A 13,123-nucleotide genomic window follows, 5' to 3' on the forward strand; every position below is an offset into this window, starting at 1 on the left:
GGGCGGCATGGATAAGTTGGGTTGAATGGCCTGTTTACTTGCTGTAAACCTCTACAACTCCCTGAAATTACATTCTGGGAAGACATAGTGCTGAGTAATATAGTGAACATTAAACTTTGCAGAATATATCTCAATTTGCACTCTATGATAGAAATTATCAGCTATAATGAATCCTATCTTTTAACCTGTGTTTTCAAAATCTTGTTTTAATATGTCACCTAGAAGCTACTTGTTTGCCAAGTTGCAGTTCACTGTCTCCAATGTTTACATAAAAGTAATAGACAAGAACATGAGCAGGTGTATGAATTTACTGGAACCCACATAAATTGATGGACAATGCCATCTGCCATTTTCTGTTATGTAGGATCTGTAATTTACTGAATCAAAGGTTGTGTTATTGACAAGCTCAGTTAACATGCTTCTTTACAGTGCTGTAAAAACGATCCTTCAATACATTTTGGGTTTTCTAATGTAAGGGTCTTGAAAGTTTGCAGATCAGATTATAATTATAACAGAAACCTTCTCATAACTGAACACAGCACAGAGAAATACCGATTTCCCACTGCACTAATATTTCCACATTTTCTATTGAAATAAACCTCTATTAAACTGGGGACAGATATTCCCTGGATATCCCTGAGTACAGTAATATCAACACGTTCAGAGAAATATTTCAGCTCACTTTGTGTGGAATGAACTGGAGTCATTCCATTCATTTTCAATGCAGCTGTGTGGAATTTACATTGCCTCAAGAGCTTTTGTTCAAAGTATCGATCAACGTGGGTCCGGAGAAATAAATCACACTGCAATTCTGTAACACCTCCTCAAAGGACTCAAAGTATGTATTCTGACTGTGAATTTAAGTCCACACTATCAAGAGATCCTGTTGAGCCCAATGTAAATTTTCTTGCAGGCAATGTGAGTTTGAAATGCAAAAGCCACTGAAGTAGGTTTCACATATTACTGCCAAAGCAAAGTACGGTATAATTCAAAACTGGTATAGCAGAGTGGTTATGTCACTGGGCTCAGAGAATTTGGGCTGGATTTTAGCAGATAGTTAAAATTAGGAAATGTCCCAACTTGCTGGATTTGCCTTGTAAAAATTGCCCTGAATCACCCGTTTTCCATTCTGATAGAGATGGGTATGGAATAGCATTGTGTCTGCCACCTTTGGAAGCAGAGCACAGGTGGTGAGTGAGTACCGAAGTGGGCTGGTGAGAAGGCCCTCTAATGCAATCAGTTACTTAAGAAGCTTTTAGGCCTTCTGGCCCTCACCTCTCATCTCTGGCCTATTCCACCATGCCCCCTCATATGCCCACCCCAACTCATGCCTTCCATGTCACTTCCATGGCCTCCATGCCCTGTCCAAGACCTCTCTATACACACTCAGCCAATATGCATTATGTACAGTGCTAATGAGCCACATACAGAAAATGCCAAATCATAAATCCTTTCTGAAACAAACTGCTGTTCCAACAAACCTAGAAAAGTGTAAGTCAGACAGGAAAGATGAAGCTTCTGTATTAGAGGTTTTAATAACTTCACACTTCTTAATCCCATCTAAATAAACATTGAAACATTAACAAAAGAGATCATAAAGCAACTTATTATAACCACATAAAAATGTCAAACAAGCAAAGTTAAAAATCCACTTCAGACAAAACAGAACTCCTGCTGAGCGAACACATTTGTCAGTCTTGGCTATAAGATGGGTTTTCATAATGAGCATAGATAGAGAATTGCTTCAGCAGAAACAGATGGCCAGCCATCTGTGGATCGCTGCCTCGTCTAGACTCATTTTTCAGTGCTCAGGCAATTAATTGTCTGGCAGCAGGACCTCTGTCTCTTTAAGAGATTGACGGCTGTCCTGAGTTGTCAATCTATCAGAGGTTTGGCAGTACTTTAGTCTGGGAGCAGTGGCCACTGCTGCTTCTACAGTAATACAAAATGGACACCAAATGTTCTACTGAGTAAGTGGGGTTAAATTCTCTACACTTGAGGGCTGTGGATGTTCCATCATGAACGTATTTTGTGCTGAGATGGACTAAATTTTCATCTCTCAGAGAATTGACTGATATGAGGGAGTGGACAAGAAACTGCCGCTGGGGTAAAGATCAACCATGATCTTGTTGAATGACAAAGGAGACTCATGGGGCTGTATAGTCTCCACCTGCTTCTATTTCCTGTGTCATAATACCAATATATATTTGCAGATTTTTCTCTGATTTCTGGCCCAACGTAAGAACAATGACCAAACCAACAGAATCAGTGCCAGTAAACATAAGAACTTGGAGCAGGAGCGGACCATTCAGTCCTTTGAGCCTGCTCCATCATTCAATACAATCCTGGCTGATCTTGTCTCAGCCTCAAATCCACTTTCCAGCCCATTCTCCATAACTCTTCAACCCATTTTTACTGAAAATCTGTCTATCTGCTCCTTAAATTTACTCAATGTTGTGGTATCCACTGCACTCTGGGGTAGTGAATTCCACAGATTCATGACCTTTTGAGAGAAGTAGTTTCTCCTCATCTGTTTTAAATCTACTATGCCTTATTCTAAAGATATGACGTCCTGGTCTAGATTGACCCACAAGAAGAAGCATCTACTCTATATCGACATTGCCTCTATCTTTTATCACCTTGTATACCTCAATCTCCTTTCATTCTTCTAAACTCGAGAGAGTATAGGCTTAAACTGCTTAATCTTTCTTCATAAGACAAACCTTTCATCTCTGGAATCAATATAATGAACCTCCTCTGAACTAATTCTAATGTCTCTACATCCTTCTTCAAATAAGGGGCAAAAATTGTGCCCAGGTGTGGTCTCACCAATGCCTTGTATAATTACAGCAACACTTACTTACTTTTCTATGCTACTCCTTTAGCTGTGTATGCCAACATTCTATTTGCTTTCCTTATTACCTGCATACTATGTTTTGTGTTTTGCAAGCTTGAGAGTCAAATGACCTACTCCTCTTATTTCTTATGTTTATATCATGGCTACAATGTATCCTATTTACAGGATGAACTGCAGCAAATCGTCATGGTTTGTTAGAGGTAGTTCTCCTGTCCTCAACCTTCATTTCTGAGAAAGACAAAGGCAACGACTAATGAACATTATCATCCATAAGTCAACAACCATCCTGACTGGGTATACATTGTTGCTCCATCGTTGTTGCTCATCAAAAACCTTTGACACCCTACCTAAGAACTTTATGGGAGTATCTAGCGTAGAAGATCAAGTGGAATGAGAACCATCACCTTCTCAAGGAAAATAAGGGCACTAAATACCTCCATGTCAGTGACAGCCAAATTCCAAAGAATAAATACAAAAGGAGGGTTTAAGTGACATTGCTATATTGCAGCACCTACTCTGTTGCAGTTGATACCTTTTAATTGTAGGTTTACATGATGGAAGTATTCTGGAGCAGTGACATTTCCAGGTGAAAATAACTGAATTTCATACATATGGACATCAATCAGTAATTTTCCCTTTTACTGCACATTTTTCAAGCAGGTACTATGTTTGAAAAATGACTTTAAAAATGGGGAAGAAAGTAATTGATGGGCCTTTTCATGTTGAACATCTATAAAAATAGCTACATAAACTCGGTTAGGACCAGCGAGAATGGATGAGAGGGCTTGGCATTTCTTTCTCACTCTATTGATTGTAACAAGGTTTTTTGTAATTTAGAAGGATGAAGGTATTCACTCGATGTCTGAACTTAACTATTTATTTGCTGATTGTAAAGGACTCATCCATGAGGTTTTGAGTGACTCACCTATCCCATAGCAGGGAAATCTACCACCGATTGTCACCTTTAGCAGGATCAGAAGATCCCACTGGTGAGAAAGGCCAGATAATCATCAGAACATAAGAACATAAGAAATAGGAGCAGGAGTAGGCCATCCAGCCCTTCGAGCCTGCCCCGCCATTCAATAAGATCATGGCTGATCTGTCGCTGCTCAGTTCCACTTTCCTGCCCTCTCCCCATAACCCTTAATCCCCTCTCCTATCAAAAACCCATCAACCCGCGTCTTAAAAATATTTAGCGAGGCAGCCTCCACCACTTCAACGGGCAGAGAATTCCAGAGATTCACCACCCTTTGAGTGAAGAAGTTCCTCCTCAACTCCGTTCTAAACCGCCCCCCTTTTATCTTGAGGCTGTGCCCCCTAGTCCTACTGTCTTTTTTGAGCGGGAAGAGTCTTTCCACCTCTATCCTATCCATCCCATTCATCATCTTTTACGTCTCAATGAGATCTCCCCTCATTCTTCTAAACTCTAACGAGTACAAGCCCAGTTTATTCTGCCTCTCCTCATAGCTCAACCCCCTCAACTCCGGTATCAGCCTAGTAAACCTCCTCTGCACTCCCTCCAAGGTCAAAATATCTTTGCGCAGGTGCGGCGCCCAAAACTGCACACAGTACTCCAGCTGCGGCCTCACCAATGCCCTAATCCTGTCCTGAGTCTGACAGGATTCCTTGAGTTTAAACACAAAGGGGTTTATTGTCCTATAAATCTATCCTGATAAAGATATAAACATATTTACAAAGATAAACCCATGTCTTGGCCTTTGCAACTCTCTCACTCTCTCAGACACACAAACACACACACACACACACACACACACACACACACACACACACACGTGTGCATTTACACTCGTGATTAATCATTGGTCAAATGAAGCTTCAATGAGAAAAGGCAAAAGATAATAGACTGCTTATTGTTTATGATTCCATTGCTGTTGTTCATGCCCAGAGGTAGTTATTGTAATGGTGGTCCTGAATTTTCCCCTGGAATTCTGAAGTGGTGATGTCCGTGTTGAACTGGGGTGGGCCCAGTAAGAAGTCTCACAACATCAGGGTAAAGCCCAACAGATTTATTTGGTAGCAAGAGCTTCAGAGCGATGTTTCCGATGAGGTAAGTTGACTCTGATGAAGGAGCAGCGCTCCAAAAGCTCGTGCTATGAAATAAACCTGTTAGGCTTTAACCTAGTGTTGTGAGACTTCTTACTGAGATTTTGTAGTGCCCATTAAACTTCTCTGTCTGCTCTCCCCCTCCCCCACTGCACCCTCATGTTAAAAGCGCAGACCGAGTTCCTTCTGATTGAAGCTCTTTATCTCTGTGACCTTTTCAACACTGTAAGAGAGATAGGGTTCCAAATTTGAGATCAGCAGGGACAGAGATGGTGCTACTGCCCCATTTTTAGTCCACTTCTTCATAGTCCTTTTAGCAACGAGAATGTTTAATAAAATAAATTTCATTAATGGTGATCCTGGTCACATAAGAACATAAGAAGTAGGAGCAGGAGTAGGCCATCTAGCCCTTTGAGCCTGCCCTGCCATTCAATAAGATCATGGCTGATCTGAAGTGGCTCAGTTCCACTTTCCCGCTTTCTCCCCATAACCCTTAATTCCCTTGTCTACCAAAAACCTATCTACCCGTGTCTTAAAGAAATTTAGCGAGGTAGCCTCCACCACTTCAACGGGCAGAGAATTCCAGAGATTCGCCACCCTTTGAGTGAAGAAGTTCCTCCTCAACTCCGTTCTAAACTGCACCCCCCGCCCCCCCCCCACCTTATCTTGAGGCTGTGCCCTCTAGTCCTGCTGTCCTTTCTGAGCGGGAAGAATCTCTCTACCTCCACCCTATCCATCCCTTTCATTATCTTATACGTCTCTATAAGATCCCCCCTCATCCTTCTAAACTCCAACGAGTACAGACCCAGTCTAACCCTCTCATCTCCGGTATCAGCCTAGTGAACCTCCTCTGAACTCCCTCCAAGGCCAAAATATCCTTGCGCAAGTGCGGCGACCCAAAACTGCACACAGTACTCCAGCTGCGGCCTCACCAGTGCCCTGTACAGTTGCAGCAAGACCTCCCTGCTTTTATATTCTATCCCCCTCACGACAAAGGCCAGCATTCCACTTGCCTTCTTGATCACCTGTTGCACCTGCAGACTGGATTTTTGCGACTCATGCACAAGAACCCCCAGGTCCCTCTGCGCTGTAGCATGCTGCAGTTTATCGCCCTTTAAATAGTAATCCCTCCTACTATTATTCCTGCCAAAGTGGATAACCTCACACTTCTAACATTGTACTCCATCTGCCAGGTCCTTGCCCACTCACTCAGCCCATCTAGATCCCTCTGCAGACTTTCCACACCCTCCGCACAATTTGCTTTTCCACTCATCTTTGTGTCATCAGCTAATTTCGTCACCCTACACTCAGCCCCCTCCTCCAGATTATCTATATAAATGGTAAATAGCTGAGGCCCCAGCACCGATCCCTGCGGCACTCCACTGGTTACCAACCGCCAATCAGAATAGCACCCATTGATACCAACTCTCTGCCTCCTATTAGACAACCAATCCTCTATCCACGCTAACACCTTACCCCCAATTCCATGTCCCCTAACCTTCTGAAGCAACGTTTTGTGCGGTACCTTATCAAATGCCTTTTGAAAATGGAGAAAGACCACATCCCTCTGTCTACTGCACTAGTCACATCCTCACAGAATTCCAATAAATTCGTCAAACATGACTTCCCCTTAACGAATCCGTGCTGCATCTGCTCTATCAAACAATTCTTCTCTAGATGCCTCACTATTTCTTCTTTGATGATGGATTCAAGCATTTTTCCAACAACAGATGTTAAACTAACCAGCCTATAATTCCCTGCCTTTTGCCTGCTACCTTTTTTAAACAGCAGCGTAATGTTAGCCGTTTTCCAATCTTCCGGCACTTCCCCGGAATCTAGCGAAGTTTGGTAAATGATCACTAAGGCATCCACTATCACCTCTGCCATTTCCTTTGGAACCCTGGGATGCATTCCATCCGGTCCTGGGGACTTGTCCACCATCAGTCCCGCTAGTCGATCAAGCACTACCTCTCTAGTGACAGTAACATAGCCCCTTACTCAATGATGGCTATTTCACTGGAGGTAATTGATTACCTCCAGCCTAGACAGAACTTGGCTCTTGTATTAAGGCCTAGGTAATTAGTTTCTTTAATGTCCATGCTATCACTTCTGAATGGATCATTCTTCCCCATGATGAGCTTGGAAAAAAATATTAACACTTTCTGTAGAGCCATTGTCCGAATAGACTTTCTGATTCCACATAAAATGTGGTTTGTAGAAAAGCAAATAATGAGAGCCAGTTCATCGTTTGATATAATTCTTGAAATTCCGTAGGAGGTTTGTCACATATTGCATTTGTAATCCACATTGGAAACTTCCAGAAACTGATGAACTTGTCACATCATTTGTGCCAGGAGACCAGTGGCAGCCATTTTATCTCAGTGTCCTTGTTTGTTTTAAGAGTCCTTTTAAAGAAGTTCAATATATGTCTGAGCAGCCGGTGAAATAAAAGATTACGTTTCCACATGTACGTGTCAAATCATCATGATAACTCTCCATGTTAAATTGGTGTATATATCATCAATAACATCAGACAGGCACATTGAACAGTCCCTGAAGAATTCGACTCTCATCTGCCTATTAGTATTCACCTTCTCTCGCATGTAATCAAAAATCTAGCTAAAGTAATGGGAATTTCAGGTGTGGTGTTGGGAAGATCCTATCCTTATAAACTGTGTTTTTCTTTTAAAATTTAGGGGGACATCACATAATTTGGGCGCTTGGATTTTCTTTACATTAGAAATATGCAAAGCAAGCATCAATCAATTCAATCCTGTAACCTCAATCAATTCAATGCTGATTTGATGCCAGCACTGCAAATTTTGCAGCTTAATGATGTAGTTTAGTGCAGCAGGACACACGTTCAGCAGCAGCAGGAAGAACACCCCTCCCCCCAACAGCGTTATTTAAAGGGATCTACTTTCAGATTCATAGCTGATTGATTTCTTCTGGCTCTTACTGCAATTGTAGAAGTATTTGAGGATTACCAGAGTTGCTTAAATAATATGCTGAGGTCTGCAGGGGGTGATGTGACGGGTATTGAAATATGGCATCTTGACTTCAGGGACTCTACACAAATCAATTGACCCCCCCCCCCCCCCCCCCCACCCCCCCAGATGCAGTATCCTCCTTGGATGACACCATGACAGGGTGAATAAGCAGAAATGACAGAGAACAATACAAGCTGCTGTAAGAGGGGTAATGAGGAGGGCAGAGCAAAGCTCCTGGCAAGGCTCCTGCAATTAATGTCTTCATTCAAACATTGGCAAAAGAGCTGAACTCAAGAGGTCAGAATGACTGCCTTGACAGCAGGAAAACATTTGACCAAGTGTGGCATCAAGGATATCTAGAAAAGGAATCAGTGGGAGAACTCTCCACTGATTGTAATCATATTTGGCGCAAAGGAAATGATTGTTGGTATTGGAGGTCAATCATCTCAGCACTAGAACATCATCCCAGAAGTTTCTGTAAATAGTGTCCTCTGCCCAACTACCTTCAGTTGCCTCATCAATACCTTTCCTTTTTTTATGAGGTCAGAAATGGGAATGTTTGCTGATGATTGCAGAATATTCAGCACCATTCGCAACTGCTGAGATACTGAAACAATCTATGTCCATATGCAGCAAGACCTGGGCAGCATTCTGGTTTGGGTCAATAAGTGACAATTCATTCCACAAATGCCAGGCAATTTAAAGAAATTACTATCTTTGAATCTCAAACCATCATCATCCTGGGGGTTAGCATTGATCAGATATTTAACTGGACTGGCTAGATAACTACTGTGGCTCCACGGGCAGGTCAGAGACTGAGAATTCGGCAGGGAGTAACTTATCTCCTGACTCCCTAAAGGCTGTCCACCATTTACAAGGCACAAGCCAGGAATGTGATGGGATACCTTCCATTTGCTTGGATGAGTATAAGTCCAGGAACACTCAAGAAGCTCAACACCATTCAGAACAAAGCAGTCCATTTGCTCTGTATCCTATTCACCAGCTTTAACATCAATACCCTCCAACACTAATGCACAATGGCATCGTATGTACCATTGATGAGGCACACTGCAGCAATTTCCCAACCTCCTTTAACAACACCTTTCAAACCTACAATCACCTAGAAGGACAAGGGCATCAGATGCAAGGGAGCACCGTCACCTGGAAGTCCCCCTACAAGTCAGTCACCATCCTGACTTGGAAATATATCACTTTTCTTTCACTGTCCCTGAGACAAAAATCCTGGAATTCCCTTTCCAATAGCATAGTGGGTGTACGTCCACCACCGCAACCCCCCAACCCCACAGGGATTACAGAGTGGCTTAAGAAAGTGAATCACCACTGCCTTTTCAATGGCAGTTAGGGATGGGCACTAAATGCTGCTGCTCACTTAGTCCTGGCAAGAGTCCTGCAATGACTTTATTATAGCCTTCATTCCAACATTGGCAAAAGAGCTGAACTCAAGAGATCAGGGTGACGCTCAAATGTCATGGGAGAATTTTTTGAAAAAGGAGGCCACATCCACCCAAGGTTTTCTGAAGCAATCCTCCTGCCTGCGGCTCAGTGAGCCAAGGTGCCTCCAGAGTATTGCCACTTTGGCACTTCGTCTGTGCCATGGGACCAGGCTGGTACTGCCAAGATTGCAATGCCCAGGGGTCACATCCCCCTCCCTTATCTCCAATCTCCTTGGGGCAGTACCATGATCCCCCCCTTTACTCCAGCTGGGTCGAGCCACCAGCTCCCCACAAGTGTGGCTAGCAAGTCTGGAGGCTTCAGTCCTGAGCCCGGTAATTATATTAAAATGGTAATTTGAATAATTTATTCAGCTTTCTGTAACGGAATGATGGTGTCGGAAGTATGGAGGCCAGAGACTTGCTGAGGCTATGGCGCCCATTGGGGAGCGCACTACATGATGTCCGCTTGAGCCCCCGGCAAGACAGCGTGCTGGGAGAATCACCCCCAGCAAATCTTGGAGATGCAAATCCGTTTTGCATTTCCAGGTTGGACTCAGTATTATAGTAACTTCCAGCTCTTGCTACAGCCAAAATGTAACCCCCTGTTAGAAAAGTGCAGATTATTTTGAACTCTCGTTGGCATCTCATGATTTTGTGAGCTTGGCTCTGATGTGCAGGTATTAACAGTGCATTTAGCGCTGGCTACACACTACAATTATTTAAATAGGCAAGTAACACAAAGATTGCATCCTCCTGCATCAGAAGAACATGTGATGTGGAGATGCTGACATTGGACTGGGTTAGGCACAGTAAGAAGTCTCACAACACCAGATTAAAGTCCAACAGGTTTATTTGGTAGTGCAAGCTTTCAGAAGCAATACCCCTTAATCAAATGAGTGCTCACCTGATGAAGGAGCAGCGCTCTGAAAGCTTTATACTATCAAATAAATACGTTGAACTTTAATCCAGTATTGTGAGACTTCCATCAAAAGAACCAGCACATTCATTACTCATTGCAATCCCCTTACCTATTATTGCTTCTTGTCCCATTTTCTATCATTGCCTTCTGACAAAGCGGTGCCAACACATTGTAGTTGAGAGAAGCCTATTGCCAATGGAAATTGTAAAAAGGACAAAGAAAGCTAACTATTAGATCACTAGTGTACCTTCTGAGCATTACTGGCAGTCTGAACAGTACAACTGATGCTCACTATTTTACATGCTATTTTGTGTTGCTATTCTTTTCCCTCCTTTCCCAGCTTTCTGTTTCTCACTTTTCCCTTCCTTTTTTCCTCTTTTCTTCTCCATATCCTACTTTCTTATTCTTTCTTTGTCCTTTACTTTTGATTTTTCAGTTGTCTGTTGGTTCTCACTCTCTGGCTAAAATTTTACAGTCGTCCCTGTTGGCAATCAGAATGTCCTACCGCTGACCAATGGCAGTTCCACGAAACATGGTTGCAGAAGGCATGGAAAATCACTGCCCTCTATCTTTATTTCCTTTTTTTCATTCTCTCTTGTCATCTTTCAGCCTCAGCTTATCTGTATCAGTCTTCTTTTTTGGCAAAAAATATTTACTCTGGTTGTTATGGGGTATGGATGGTGTCAAGGAGAAGCTTAACTCCAGCTGAATGTGACACAGACGATAGGTGACAGCTGAAGAGAAGATAGACTGGCCACAGAGCCCATATTCTTTCAGTGAACAAATATAGGAAAAGGATGTGCTATATGGACAACACTGAATATCTTTTAAATGCACCGGGCCCCCCAATATTAACTTGTTTTGGTTAAAGCTCAGGGAAGACCTGAATATCGACACACCATTCATTCATTACAACCTGTGATTAAGTGGCAAAGTGAGTGGGCACAAATCTGGCAAATGGAGTATCATGTGAGCAAATGTGAAATTGTCCATTCCGGCAAGAAGAATGAAAAAAAGAAACACGCTACTTTAAATGGTGAGAAATTGTGGAGCTCTGAAGTGCAGAGGGATCTGGGTGTCCTATTGCAATAAGATATGTGAGGGTCATAAGCCATGAGACATGCAATAGAATAGAGTCTCCAGAAATCTTCCTCAAAAGTAGACACGGTCTTTGAATATTTTTTAGGTAGAGCTGGATAGATTATTGATTAACAAGGGGATGAAAGGTCATTGGGGATAGGCAGGAATGTGAGGTTAAGGTGACAATCAGATCAGCCCTGATATTATTGAATAGCAGATTGAACTTGAGGGGCCGAATGGCCTACACCTGCTGCTAATTCATATGCTTGCATGTGATTAACAAGTATTTAACAAGTGAAAATATGCGTGTTTCCTTGGCTAGAAGAATTATTACACACAACCCCTTAAAATGTATCTCTGGTTGAAAAGGTGTGGACGTTATGTTCAATCACAATTTGCATTCAAGAACATTATAAGTTTGTAAACGCTTCAAGAATTACATTAAATCTGAGAAAAGTTAATCATGCAGATCACCCTTTAGAAAGAAACCAAGCAAAATGAATTCAAATTTAATGAATAAACTCCTACAGCTATCATCAAGAAGATTGTTTTACAATTATAGGGCTAAAAAAGCTGTTATGCTCCAATAACTGTAACACAGTCCTGTTAATTAAAATCTGACTGATTGTTTGCACAGAGAATCTGTTGACCAGTCTTTGAAGTTCTTGGTGACATTGTCCTTGAGTTTTGTTAACTCAACCATGCAGTATTTAAAAGTGCACAGTGAACTGTATCCATTACAGAAACAAATCTAATTTTGCGATTTCAGCTGGATGAGTGAAGTCAAATCTTTAACTATTATAATTTGACATGTTCTGGCATCAAAGTCAGGAGTAGTATTGCTTTTTCATCTATGTATTTTCGTAAGCATTCCTGGTAAAGTTTAGAAATTTTAGGCAGATATAACATAACCTTTTACTCATCTTCTGAGTTGTAATACTTTATTTGATTTGCTTTATTATTGTCACATATATTGGAATACAGTGAAAAGTATTGTTTCTTGTGCACTAAACAGACCAAGCATACCATTCATCAAGTACATAGGACAGAAAGAAGAGAGGGTGCAAAATATAGAGTTATAGTCATAGCTAGGGTGTAGAGAAAGATGAACTTATTGTAAGGTAGGTCCATTCAAAAGCCTGATGGTAGCAGGGAAGAAGCTGTTCTTGAGTCAATTGATACGTGACCTCAGACTTTTGCATCCTTTTCCTTTGTACTGGTTTTTATAAAAATCTCCTGAGTGACACGTACCAATGGTGTAATGCAGCACTACTGTGAATCAAGGGTTCTGTGTAACAGATTGGTTGGCTATGATTTGTACTTCTAGTTTAGAAGGATGAGGGGGGATCTTATTGGGACATATAAGATGATGAAGGGGATGGATAGGGTAGAGGTGGAGAGGTTCTTCCCACTCAGAAGGGACAGCAGGACTAGAGGGCACAGCCTCAAGATAAGGGGGGGGGCGCAGTTTAGAACAGAGTTGAGGAGGAACTTCTTCACTCAAAGGGTGGTGAATCTCTGGAATTCTCTGCCTGTTGAAGTGGTGGAGGCTACCTCGCTAAATATATTTAAGACGTGGGTAGATAGGTTTTTGGTAGGCAAGGGAATTAAGGGTTATGGGGAGAAAGCGGGAAAGTGGAACTGAGCCACTTAAGATCAGCCATGATCTTATTGAATGGCGGGGCAGGCTTGAGGGGCTAGATGGCCTACTCCTGCTCCTATTTCTTATGTTCTTATATTCTTATGTTTTCCCAGTGAT

General features: G+C 42.1%; 1 protein-coding gene across 1 annotated transcript in view; it reads left to right on the forward strand.

Annotated features, from left to right (window-relative positions):
* The window catches only part of thsd7ba (thrombospondin, type I, domain containing 7Ba), a 769,281-nt gene that overhangs the window by 418,091 nt on the left and 338,067 nt on the right, over positions 1-13,123 (forward strand). The gene's annotated exons all lie outside the window — the stretch shown is intronic.

Source organism: Carcharhinus amblyrhynchos, chromosome 11 (genome assembly GCF_965287045.1).
Source record: "Carcharhinus amblyrhynchos chromosome 11, sCarAmb.v2.hapA, whole genome shotgun sequence".
Classification (NCBI taxonomy): Eukaryota; Metazoa; Chordata; class Chondrichthyes; order Carcharhiniformes; family Carcharhinidae; genus Carcharhinus; species Carcharhinus amblyrhynchos.